Below are 13,943 nucleotides of genomic sequence, written 5' to 3'. Positions count from 1 at the left end.
TTTTGGAACTGCATCCTATATGAAGAGAAATACTTGTGGTCTCTTAGATCAATCAACAATAACAAACAAAAACTCACTAGTAAACCGTTATATTACTGATTACCTCACTTAACCTTGAGTGCCAGTTCCAAGTTTAACGAAGACGTTAAATCCGCTCATTTCATTTCACGAAAAATATTTTCGCAAATTTTTGCTTAAAGTGGGAACATTTAGCTTAGTCTAATAAATCAAGTTTTTAACTTGCAACAGCTGAAAATTGCGCTGTGTTATAATCTTGTAATGTTTTTTACAGGCTCTCGAGCTCATCTGTCTTATAGGAGTTCTGAAATCATACATACATTATACACTCTAAGGGCCGTTTTCTCAAATTTGGTTAGCAGCCATCTTTTAGTTAAGTTCTGGTTAAAAAAGGTTGTTTATCAAAAAAAGAGAGTCTTGGTTAAGTTAACAAAAACTTAACTGACTTGCATTTGAAAAACGGCCTTAAAAAATATCAAAGTTTCAAACAGAAGCGCGGCTAGCGAAAAGCAAAAAATACGAACCGATCTTAAAACTTACAGAACCAGCAAAGGAAATGTAAAACTTTCTTCCGTATTCCGTTAGAATTGGTCTGAATTGGAATGGACTCGTGTTTAGACGAGATTGGCAGCTGTCACCTTACTTCTTTATTTATAAAATTTCAACTACAATACAGGTACAATTTATCTTCATGGGCTCGTCAATGGTCTTCAGATTCAGTTGTGAGATATATAAAAATTATCGAGAAGACAAGACAATGTAGCTAAAATGAAATGCACTTGCTTAAGAGAACAGAATGATTCGTGAACACTTTAACTATTATCCCAACTATGCTGTTCATATTCAGGGTAGCGCTATCCTCAAGTTGCCTGACCTAACCTAACTATTTACGAAACAGATATATGCATTTAATAAATAACTGTTTACAACAAAATATCTAATTGAGAGTTCCCTATTTTGACTCAGACGAAATTAATAGCATTTTAAACGCTAATCAAAACTCTATCGGTCTCACGAAAAAAGCACAATTGTTCGATTTTTCGAAGGTTTTACGAACTTTTTTCAAGCCCATAACAACCCTTCATTGCTGATAGCTACAGAGGGTTGCTCAAAAGACCAGCAAACTGCTCAGGCCCTTTTTAACAAAAGCATAAAACTAATTCGCAGTCACACGAAAAATAAGGGTAAGCGCTTGTGCACCCTTAATGAGCAAATTACCCTGTTGCTTTTAAACTTTTCTAACCACTAACCTTACATAGTGGCTTCAACATGTTTTTGGTTACCCTTCAAGCTCAAACTTGTGCAAAAAAGTGCACAATAATCTAAATACGATTTGCAAGTGGTTCACTACCCATTACGTTTACTACGTTTTACTACGAACTTTCGCGAAGTCGCAGCTGTTTTTGTCGAATTCACATTGGGGTTACTTTACCCCAGTCACGCTGTCACAGCTGAGCTCTTGTTTCGCATTGGCTTTGGGTCGCTGCGTTTTGCGTAAGGTTGCGTCATATCGAAATTCATTTATGTGTGCTAAACGGGCGCTTTTATGGTCTCATTTGGTGGATCAAATTGAGTTATTGCTGAAGCAACAGGAACTATTGGAAGTTTTCTTTGGAAATTAATGGCACGTTTTGACAAGTGAAAGTAAGTTGCAGGTCTTTGATAGGATTAAGCAGAGAATACTGAGTGTGTAAAATATAATATGGTATTCAACCTTCTTTTCAAGTAATATTACGACAGAAAAAATAATGCATTTATAGAGAAGTTAAAACCGAGATTTCTCGTTCTTATCTTGCACAAAACTCAGGTACAGGATAAACTGAAACATTTCCTGAATTTTTTACGTTGCTTTCAAACGAAGACTTTAAAATCGGATTTTGGAGTTTCCTTAGTTTCCGACCAATATCAAAACGCTTACGTGGTTATTGCCGAGGTTACAACAGCGAGGCAGTCACTCTTCCTTTTCCCTGTTTGGCGCCAATTGGAAATTTGGCGTTGCCAATGCTCAAAGCGCGATACAGGGGTTGTCCGGAAAGTAATAGGACTGGTTTTCTTCCGCCGCGACTGTACTTCGGACCGACTGGATTCGGTAGAGCGGCTGGGTCAATTGTCTCCGAGCACCTGGAGAGTTAGGACAAACATTTTCGCACGACGTGTTTCTGTGAGTGGTGCAAGCCGAAAAATGCAGCTTTCGTTAGATCAAAAGTACGCCATTAAATTCTGTGTGAAACTCGATAAATCTGCGACAGAGACGTTTAATATGATCAATCAGGCTTAACCAGATGTTGCTTTAGCAAGAAGTGGTATGTTTCGGTGGCACCAGGCCTTTTTGGAGGACCGGGAAGAGGTCGCCTATGAAGACCGTGTTGGGAGACCTGCCGACAGTGTGACTCGTGTGCGCAAAGTTTTGAACTCAGACCGTCGACTAAGTATTCGTTTAATTACCCAGATGTTAAATTTATCAAAAGCTGTGGTTCAAGACATTGTGACGGAGCACTTCAACATGCGCAAGGTGTGCGCGAAGACGGTCCCAAAAGTGCACACTGCTGACCAGAAATTGCGGCGAGTAGAAGTGTGCCATGAAAATTTGAACATATGTGAAAGTGACTCGAAGTCATGGATCTTTGCGTCATATAACAGGACGTGAATAATGAATGACTATAGAGTTTGGTCTTTGTTCGTCGAGATAGGACTTTGCTTCTCATTTGTCCACTTAGTCCGAAGCAATCACTGTTGGCAAGAATTCTTCTGCGTTGGATTTCGAGGCTGACATTGTTGTTGGTGTTAATGTGGTTCAAAGATAGACGAAATTATCTACAACTTCGAAGTTATGACTGTGGGAGCCAAATCGCGAGTGCGACAACTGCTTGTTTGATGACAGGAGATATTTCGTCTTGCCCTCGTTCACTCCCAGACCCATTTGCTTCGGTTCCTTACCCATTATGGAGAAAGTAGAACTAACGGAGCGGTTGTTAAAGGCAATACGCTAACTAGTCGCTCAATTTTTGAGATATCGATCTTGAATTTTGCACATTTTTTTTCTCACCAAGAAGCTGTTCATTTGTCGGAACCGCTGATATTGGATCACTGTAGCATACAAGGCATGTTCCAACAGTAAACAGGACTTTTTGAATCTAGCTCTCCCTGGTTTCATGACATGTCATCGTTTGGAAGTGAAGTTATTGCGGTTTAAGTGTCAGTATGTTTGTGTTATCGGTGCGAAAATGAGATTCGAACAAGGAGCCAACATTATTACACCCTGAACAGTATGTTGAGCTGAGTCGATTTAACCATGTCCGTCTGTCTGTCTGTCCATCTATCTGCATATATACGAATTAGTCCCTTAGGTTTTAAGATATCGTTTTGAAATTTTGCAAACGTCATTTTCTCTTCAGCAAGCTACTCATTTGTCGGAACTGCCGATTTCGGCAGTAGCTGCCATACAAACTGAACGATCGGCATCAAGTTATTGTATGAAAAACTTTTTTATTCATCGAATTATCTTCACGAAATTGAACTCGAATTATTGTTTAATGCAATGGTGCTATCTCTGAAGGTTTTATACAGATAGAACAACTATAGCATATAGCTGCCATACAAATTGATCCAGCAAAATAAAGTTATTGTATGAAAATCTATTTTAATTTGCGTAGTTCCTGTCCAAATAACCATTTTTTCTTGTTTTGCTCGATTTCGAAGTTTAACTTTTATAGCAAGCAATAAAACGAAATTGATTATTTCACCCCCTACACAATAACCCCACTTTTTGGCAGCGTGTAATTTATGATTCGCCGTTCAAAATCATATATAATTCACTTCACATTTGTATACTGATATTATTATGAATAAAAATAATCTCTCTCAAGTGCGCAGCTTTTTGATAACGACACGACAATCAGTCACTATTCACTTTATTTTTCACACACATACTTATACATATGTATGTGCACTATATATAGACCCATCTGTTTATGCTAGTTGGTGCTTGAGACACTAAAAAACTTGCAAAGATTTATGATTATTTTATCACTTACCTTTCACAAAACGCTGCCGGAAATCTATGCAACAGCGTCGCCGAGGAGACAAAATTCAATTTGTAGCAGACGAAGCAGCGCAACGAGTGCAACTCGCAGTCGGGCTGTGATGTTTGTATGTATGTATGTGCACTGCGACTATCAGACAACAATTCTGTATCAATTTTCTCAAGCACTCAAATGTTGTTGTGATTATTTTGTGTTGTTATTGTAATTTTTTATGTTGTTGTTGCGATTATTTAATGTTGTTGTTGTTTTCGTTTTGTTGTATGTTGTTGTAAATTTCAATTTTGTTTACTTCACATCACTCATTTACATAGACTTTTTGTTGTGATTTATTTACTCTACTTTTTTACACTTTTTATTAACACAAATACATATATATACATATGTGTGTATGTTGGTATATACTATTTTTTTACACAATTCGACGATTTTCGTTATTTTTCTATATTTTGCTAGAAGTGAAGCTCCTTATTATTACTAGTATTTTACGATTGCACTTTCAACAGAGTCGTTTGTGGAGCTGTAAAGTGAGTGAGAAAGAAAAATGAAAAGAAGAAGAAGAAGTACGAGAAAGATGTTTGTGTGTTTGTCGACAGGAAAACAAAACGTGAGAAGCTGCAAAGATGGCAGACACATAACAAATACGGAGACATAGACACATATAGTATATATTATATACTCTATATATTATATATGTATGTAAATATGTGTGTGTATAGTATATTTGTGTATTTGCAACGTGCAGACATCAGCGACGGACAGACATATGCCATGCACAAAATGTTGAGCTTGCAAAAGACGAATTGACTTCGTGCTTTACATATATACATACATATATTTTACACATACAAACGCACACACATGCATACATATGCTTATAAGTGTGTGCAACGTACGTTTGAAATTGTGAATAAAAAGTAATCAAATAAAGCATAAGTAAATTGTTAAAATGTCATCAGCGATGTATCTAAAAGATACGCTGGGATACCGGTAAATGTAAATTTATATGTAAATATGTATGTTATGTGGCCGCTAAGCAGTATGCAGCGAGTAGCAGCGAGCATATGTCTGGGAAGCCGGTTACAGACGCTCGAGTTGTTGTTGCTGTCGCTTTTCTTCAGCTGCAAAGCAGATATTCCGCACATTTATATGAAAAATCCGAAAAACAACAACAAATATAAATCAACCAAATAAGCATGGAGTTACGGTCGATAGAATCGCAGCCAGTTTGGGGCATGTGCATTATGGGAATTGCCTCAACTTGGCGTTAACCTTTGGGAGTCGGGCAAATGCTCAACTGGCAATCGCTTAGAATTGTCAAAATTGTATGCTAGTTTGATGTTTTCGGCGGTATGAGCGGCAGGTGCACGTGGTACGGATGTAAGGTGGGTGCGTGACTGCTAAATCTTTGGTTTTTGGTGCGTATTCGAGGTCAGCAATATTTCGAAATTGTGGAACCTGATTTTTCGAATAAGATTCACGCAGACATTAAGGTTTCTGCTATGAATGGTTGGTCCTAGACTTTTTCGTATAAATTTTAGCAAACTCTTTAAGGAACTTTAAGGTTATGGCAACAAAAGACTGTTGAATGGTTGGTCCCAGACTTTTTCGTATAAATTTTAGCAAACTTTTTAAGGAACTTTAAGGTTATGGCAACAAAAGATTTGTGAAATGTTGGATCTAGGTTCATATCACCTGCTAGGCAAGGTAAAAAACTGTAGAGCACGATTTTTCAAGCTACTTCGGACTAAGTAGGCAATTGAGAAGTAAAGTCCTTTCTCGACGAACAAAAACCAAACTCTATAAGTCACTCATTCTTCCTGTCGTACTATATGGTGTAGAGGAATGGACAATGACAACATCTGATGAGTCGACGTTACGAGTTTTGGAAAGAAAGGTTCTGCGAAAGATTTATGGTCCATTGCGCGTTGGTCACGGCGAATATCGCATTCGATGGAACGATGAGCTGTTTGAGATATACGAGGGCATTGACATAGTTCAGCGAATTAAAAGACAGGGGCTACGCTGGTTAGGTCATGTTGTCCGAATGGACGAAAACACGCCAGCTCTGAAAGTATACGACGCAGTACTCGCCGGGGGAAGAAGAGGAAGACCTCCAATCCGTTGGAAAGACCAGGTGGAGAAGGACCTGGCTTCGCTTGGAGTCTCCAATTGGCGCCACGTAGCGAAAAGAAGAATCGAATGGCGCGCTGTTGTTAACTCGGCTATAATCGTGTAAGCGGTGTCTACGCCAGTAAAGAAGAAGATGATTTTTCAAATAAAATCCGCGCTTTGATTGACTGTTTTCACACATTTTAGTCACCTTGAAGCTTTTAGAGACCAACAGCTGTCACGAAACACCGAATTTGTAGACGAAACCTGGTTAAACTCTCATGAAGAACTTAAGCGCCACTTAGTTATTATTATTATTATTATCTTGCGACCATCAAGCACGTTGAGGCCCACCAAAGCGACATCGTATGAGCCAAGCCTTTTCTGTTTGGACAAACACACACAAATTGGAATCGTGAATATTCGCTTGGCTGGAAGGAACCGTGAGAATGCGTAAAATTTCACGTAATAGCGAAAAGGTCGGAAATGGCGCTGAGCGGAAAGCATAATTGAGTGGATGTACATACATAAACATATATGTACATATATATGTATGTATCTAAAGTGGCAGATAGTGGAAAGAAGAACATGTCGAGAGTCCGACAAGCTTACAATCAGCCATAAATAGCCAGCCAGCGAATCGTTTAGAGCGGACAACGACAACGACAACAACAACAACAACTAATGGACTACCGCTGATGGCCAAAAAAACACAGAAAACAAAAAACTTCATGGCAACAGCTGTGCCAAGGGGTAAGGTGGAGCAGTTCAAATACACACAAGTGCAGAAAACGTGAAATGCGCAACATCGAAAAGCCAAAAAGGCACAAAAAAGCAAGAAAGGCAGCGCGCTAAGGTACCAACCAGCATTTGTACAAATACGAGTATAAATAAATATTTTCGAGCACATATGTACGTGGGGTGGTACATTTGTACGAATGTATGTATGTATGTCTGTCAATAAGTTTTTTTGTGTAAAAGGTACAAAGTAAGTAGATCTATATGTATGTATGTATGTGGTTAAGTTGCTTGTACCGTCGTAATAAAACTTTGCAGAAGCCAGGCAAACTCATACATACGAGTACATATGTACATATGTATATATGTACATACAGACGATTGTGTGAATGACAACAAAACAAAGCCGACAACAAAAGCAATAAGCAGCAGTAAAAGGAAGTAAATGGAGAATATATAGCACGACAATCCGTTGAAGATGTTCGCTTGATGAGTAACATTTGGTTATGAGGAGCAGCAATTGCACTGTGGGTCAATTGCATGAGTTTTCTTTGCAAAAAAATGTATATTCATGATTTCTAAAAATTATAATTTCTAAAAATTATAATTCCTTAAAATTATACACCAGCGTTGAAAATTATACTTCAGGAATTTTTTGGTACTTCGTTTTTATATTATGACACTCGCTCGTTCGACAAATACTACGTTTTCAGCCGATCACTTTTGTTATTACTGCTTCTGTTTTTAGGCTTATTTTTTCAAATGCTTTATGCCTATAAGCAAATTAAACTATATTCAAAAGTCGTTTTCTTGGAAAACAATTTTGTTTTTAAATTTCCATTTCAAAAAATTTTTTGCTATTAATAAAATTAATTTTTGGGAAATAATATCGGATGCACTCACTGTGCTTCTGACATAAGCAAAAGTTGTCAAAACAATCGATCATTCTTTTTAAGGTTAGGTCATTCCTATATAGACAAAGATCAAGTGAACTTGGGTAGACTTACGAATTTTAAGACGAAAATAGCAAAAACTTCCTAAATTTGCACTTCTATTATGTGAGGGAACTATCCTTAGCGCCCTCAATAACAATGTTCTTCAAATCACTAAAAGAATTACTTTACAAAGAAAATAATTTAAAATTGCATGCCCTTTAACCCAATGGTGTAGTGGCTAAATTTGGGTATTTTTGTTTTTTTGTCACGACCTTGGTTAGAACTCAGTTTTCGTGTAACACAAAACGAGGTTTTCTAATAGGGTTTATTCCTCGGCAGACAATTACAAAACATCTGAATAAATTTCTGTCATGAGAAAGCTTCTAATGGAATCAATTAGTCTTTCAGAGATAGGTGAAGACTTGTAGATTCCTCTAGTCGTATGAAATGTATGAATAGGAGAAGAAAATCGGCTAAGTCTACTATTACTTCTTAATATATGTATACTGAATATTCGAAAAAGATTTTGTACATAGTTGTATAACCCTATTCTATTTGGCAGCTCCTCAAGCTCTGAAGTGGAGAATACCCATCTCAGAAAACATTTCAGATCACTAATAACGCTTACAAATATCGAAATTTAGGATAACGTCAAAAAAAGTGCTTTAAAAACGAGACATCTCGAAAAACCCCCAATAAAGTCTAAAATAATTAGTTTTATAGATTTATATTGAAATATTTATGCAATAATCACGCAAATACCTGGCTATGGTACGCAACTAAGAAAGAAAACACTCTAAAGTCGATAAGAAATACAGACAAGGGACAAAATTTTATGTTGTAAAAATTTAAATGTTGGAGGCGGTAGTAGAACTCAAAATAACAACGACTTGAACAACCAAAATTATTGTTTTAAGGACTTTCATATAAATGTGTGTTTCCACGACAGTCGGGTCTACGTAACCGGAACAGACCCGGATTTTTTATCTGTTCAAGAACTGTCAACTCGGCAGAATTCTACCGCTAAAATTACAACAACTAAGAGAACCTTTAGAAAAATCAGAACAAATATACATATATGGTTTCTGACAACAGGCTACCAGAAGCTCATGAATTTTATGCATTCACTGCACCCCAACCGCATTCCGTCGCACTGTTTGCCTATGCATTACGAAAGTTCGCAAACGGTCCCCCTGCCGTTTTTCAATAGACTATCTGTTTGTTTGATCGTTTATCTGTTTGTCTGCTGCTTCTGTGTCTCCAGCGAGCTTCGACGCAAACAAACAAACGCGGTTACTCCTCAAGAGCAAAGCGTAACGTGTGTGTGGCTGTGTGTGGGGACATAAGAAGAAGCCCACAACAGGAATGTTCTAAATGTCGATGGCCACGTACGAGCATTGAGCGAGCACACACAAACAATAAACGTATCGCACTTACACGGGGTCTTTGTAAGCGCCAAGCTGCAGATACACGTTTTTGTAAACTAAAAACCGACTTTGTTAGAATGTTTCTTTTTTTTTGATTACGCTGATTCCAAGAACTCCACATGCACAGAAATAAACAAAATAAAAATAAAAGCTATTTTATTGTTATGGGTTTTGTTGTTGTTGTGTTGTTTCATTGCTGCATAAGCGGCTTAATTAATTTTTGAGCGTACGCTTGTAGTTTGTTTAATGTGTTTTATGTTTGTTTTTATGTTTTCTGTTCGCATTTTTATTTTAGTGCGACTTTTGTTGTAGACGCGAGTGGCGGTGCATTTTTGTACATTTTTACTTTAGTGTTTTTATAATAGTTATTTACAACATTTAGCTTGTTATACCCTTCACATGGTAAACACAAAACTTGTAATACCCAGAATAAAACGTCGGTGGTTCCAGAAAAAAAATATAAGTATATACACGATGACCGTGACGAGCTGAGTAAATTTAGCCATGTCCGTCTGTTTGTATATACATATGTGAAATAAAACCTCAGTTTTTGAGATATTGAACTGAAATCTTTCACAAGCCTATTCTCCCAAGAAGTTGCCTTTCTAGTTGTACCCTAGTATATACATAGCTGCCATACAAACTGAAAGATCGGAATCAAGTTCTTGTGTGGGAAACTTTTTCATTTGACGAGTTATCTTCAGGATATGTGATAAGGTTAACTGTTCAAAGCAACGGTACAATCTTTGAAGAATTTGTTCAGATCGGACCACTACATCATATAGCTGCCATATAAATTGAACGATCAAAATCAAGCAAGCTCTTGTAGGTATAACTTTTTTATTTGATGAGATATTTAAAAAAAAAATTGGCAGAAATAGTTTTCCAAGACAACGGTACAATTCCCGAATATTTTGTTCAGATTAGACCACTATAGCATATAGCTGTCATATAAACAGAATTATCGGAATCAAGCACTTGTAGGGAAAACTCTTTTATTTGAAAATATATCTTCAAAAAATTTGGCACGAATAGTTGACCAAGGCAACGGTGCAATCCCGGAATATATTGTTCAGATTGGAACACTAAGCATATAGCTGTCATATAAACAGAATTATCGGAATCAAGTGCTTGTATGGAAAGCTTTTTCATTTGAGAATATATTTTTACGAAACTTTCCATAGATTATTGTCCAAGGCAACGGTACAACCTCAGAAAAAATTGTTCAGATTGGACCACTATAGCATATAGCTGCCGTACAAATCGGTCGTACAAAATCGAGTTCTTGTATAGAAACTTTTTGATTTGTGAAGGGTATTACAGCTGCGGTGCAACCGAAGTCAACGTTTTTTCTTGTTTTACATTTATTTATGTGCGCTTTGTATATACATACATACATATGTATGTATGTAGTATGCGCTTTATATATTGCTGTAAGCGTTTTTCACGTTTAGCTCAGGTTTTTTTTTCACACAATTCCAATAGCATTTTCGTTTTCTATTTTTTTTAGTTTTTGCACTCACTGTTTTTCACATACACACGTACACATGACATTTTTTACTTAGAATTTTTATTTTATTTTTATTCTGTTTTATTGTTTGCTTTGCATTTTTTAACACATTTGTTTGTAAGCTGCTCGCCACCCACAAAATTTATACGCGATTATCTAACAATTTCCACGCTGCTCAGCTGGAGACACTGCGTTCTTCAAATCAAATAAATTCAATACCGTATTTCACTACACCCAATGCTTCAAGCTTTTTTGCTTATTTGCGGCCTTTTATTTGTGTTGCTATTGATTTTTTCGTTTGTTTCTTAATTTAGCTTTAAGATTATTTGTGTTTCTTCGATTTTCATGCGCGTTTTTTACTCTTCACTGTGTGCCACACACAAACACATAAGTGTTATATGTACTTTTTTGCTGTTTGACACCTTCACATTTCACACTTTTCAACACAAAATGTTAAACAATGCGCATTTGAATAAACTAACAACTCTTTTGTAACTGTATATTCGTCATAGTTGCAAAATGAATTGTTATCACCAGTTTTGACCTTTTTTCGTGCAAGTTGCGCGTCTCAAATGCACACGAAGCGCCGCGCTGAAGCATACAACACATTTGTGGACACCTTTGCAGGCACACCCATACAGGCGCACACACACGCATGCACACGGCTACGTCACTCGCTGTGGACTTGAACACCCAAAATGAAGCACCAAAACCGAATTAAAGCACAAAAAACAACAACAAAAAATGCAGGGAGAACACAGCAAGGCTTTAACAACGAATTAGCAGCAAGTAGAAGTGCACGAAGTGCAACAAAATCAAGGAAAAACGAACTCTTTCAAATCGAAAAGATATTAAATAAAATAATTCAACGCAAACATTTGTTTAAGCAGGCGTTTTATGTTTTCCCTGCATATACACAACAGTTATGTATGTATGTATGCAGCACATAGTCCTCCAAACTCAAGCGATACACACGCACACACCTCACCTCACTGCACTACACTTGTGTGCTGCTGAAAAAAATGCTTTACGCTTTTCCGTTGCGTTGCCAGCGCGCTTTTTACTGTTTTCCGCGCTCAGACACGCTAACGACGAGTTGAAAATGAAGACTGTTCGCACTCTGCACGCTACCCTCATAAAAAGGCGCTGTTGCTGCTGCTGCGTCGCTGCCAACGCTGTCATTGGTTGCTCCCGCAATCGCTGCAAGCACGATTTTTTAGTACTCGCTGCGCTGTCGTGCCGCGCTCTCGCATGGCCCACCGACTCATGAATGAAACTGTTGTTGTTACCCCAAAACAACAACATGCAGTACTCGTCGGCGCTCTTGGCGGCACATGCCCCAACGGCAGCGGTTGGCAAGCGGCGAGAGCGCATTTGTTTTTTGTATGGCGCTCTTGGTTAAGCACACTCCCGCTTGGCTCTGCCTTTGGCTATTGTCACTGCTGCAGCGAGTTGCGCGTGTTTGTTTGTTGCCTGCGGCGCTATTGTGCTCAATACACTGCACGTGTGTGTGTGTTGTTTGCACTCCAATTGTCTGTGGCGGAGAGCGTGCGCGCGCTCTTTTCCACTGCGTTGGCCAGTTTTCCACCAAGTTTACGTATGCATGTGTGTGTGTGTGTGTGTCTGTTGTTTGGGCTTTGGGGCATTTCATTCGTGTGCGTTTTGTTTTCATTCTTATGTAAGTAATTATGTGCATATGTCTCTTCTCTTGTGTGGGTGTGTATCGGTGTGCGCATGATTTTTAGTACAGTTATACTGTCAAAGTGGGGGAATTTCTTTAGACAATGTCTAGACTGCGGACAAACTTAAAAAATTTGAATCTTAAGATAAATTTTAATCCAGAAGTTATAAAAAAAAAATCAGGAAAAGGAAGTTGTCCAAGAATCTTATGATTTATAAAAAAAATTGCAGGAATCCTAAAGAGAAGTACTTCTCAAGCCGTACCATATTCCGTGATTTTTTATGTTTTTTGTAAACTTGTACGTAATTATTTTCAAAACATATAACGAAACGTTATTAAAAGTTAGGTTATGTTCAGTTGATAAAAAGTTACATATGTTGACGCAAATAACATTATTGTGACCTATTGTCAAAATATTTGAAAATTAACACAATTAATTAATTTTTTTCTTAATTAATTTTTATGACGTTACGAATTTTTAACTATTTTTTAATCTCTAGAGCATGAAATATCGACGAAAGGGTTTCCAAGTACTTTCTCAACCGATATAAGTTTTCAAAAACAGTTTTTTACGCACGCTGAATGTATAATGGATTAAAAAAAAATACTTATTAGCAATCATTCTCCAAGCTTCTATTGACTCACACAGCCTAAAAGTAGACTCTATATTTTTAATTTTCTCGGTACTTTTGATTTAAGTGCACTTTTAAGAGCTAAGAGCAGATTATAATTATTATATAATTAAAATTTCAACATGATAAATCCTACTCATGACAATAACAAGGACTTAAAAATAAATAATATATTAAGAATTTCAAATTTATTGCATAATTTTAGGCGGATAATGAATATAATATTTCTAAAGGCATTTAAATCTCAAAATATGCTAATCACCGGCAGAGTTACGCCTCGAGTAACAGTTATTCGCAATTCAGAAATAAAAAAATATAAGCTAGAAGAGTAGTAGAGACCATCAAATCTAAATTCACTAATAAAATACTTCTTCGATTCAAGAAAGGAAATTATAGTAGCCCGAAATATGGTTTCTTATTAAATTAGTTTGTTGTACTGATCATTTTTTTATCCAATTGACACATTAGCCGCCGTTTTCAAGGCCTTTGCAACCATGTAGTCTACTTTTGGGCGCGAAGTCCTGCTTTCCATAAATCCATATACATATGTATATATAATGTATAAATCTGATACAAATATATTTCTAAGGCAACATTCGTTATCTTTTTTAATTTTTTCATTCTTATATTAACAGTTATTACAAATACTTTTTTTATAAAAAATTATATTTTCTTGCATAAATCTATTTTTTTCACAATTTTTCCATTCGTACACTACCATTAACATTTCGAACACATAAATCGTCTCGAGAAAATCCCAACGAACGATAAATATCCCAAGACATGCTGACAAGTAAACAAACAAAAACATAAACAATAGCACCAACTGTCACCTGCGCGTGTATGACAT

The 13,943-nt window shown here is 36.9% G+C and overlaps 1 protein-coding gene across 5 annotated transcripts in view; it reads right to left on the bottom strand.

The window, feature by feature from the left end:
- The window catches only part of LOC126759040 (Ca(2+)/calmodulin-responsive adenylate cyclase), a 154,761-nt gene extending 142,891 nt beyond the window's left edge, over positions 1 to 11,870 (bottom strand). For all 5 annotated transcript variants that reach the window (XM_050473594.1, XM_050473598.1, XM_050473597.1 and 2 more), the window contains exons 1-2: positions 11,769 to 11,870; positions 4,053 to 4,578 (exon numbers count right to left, since the gene is read on the bottom strand). The gene's annotated coding sequence lies outside the window, so the exon portion shown is untranslated. The remainder of the gene's footprint in view (positions 1 to 4,052; positions 4,579 to 11,768) is intronic.
- Positions 11,871 to 13,943: the final 2,073 nt, after the last annotated feature.

Source organism: Bactrocera neohumeralis, chromosome 5 (genome assembly GCF_024586455.1).
Source record: "Bactrocera neohumeralis isolate Rockhampton chromosome 5, APGP_CSIRO_Bneo_wtdbg2-racon-allhic-juicebox.fasta_v2, whole genome shotgun sequence".
Taxonomy (NCBI): Eukaryota; Metazoa; Arthropoda; class Insecta; order Diptera; family Tephritidae; genus Bactrocera; species Bactrocera neohumeralis.
Note: the sequence above shows the minus strand (reverse complement) of the source record. Positions and strands in the feature narration are given on the sequence as shown.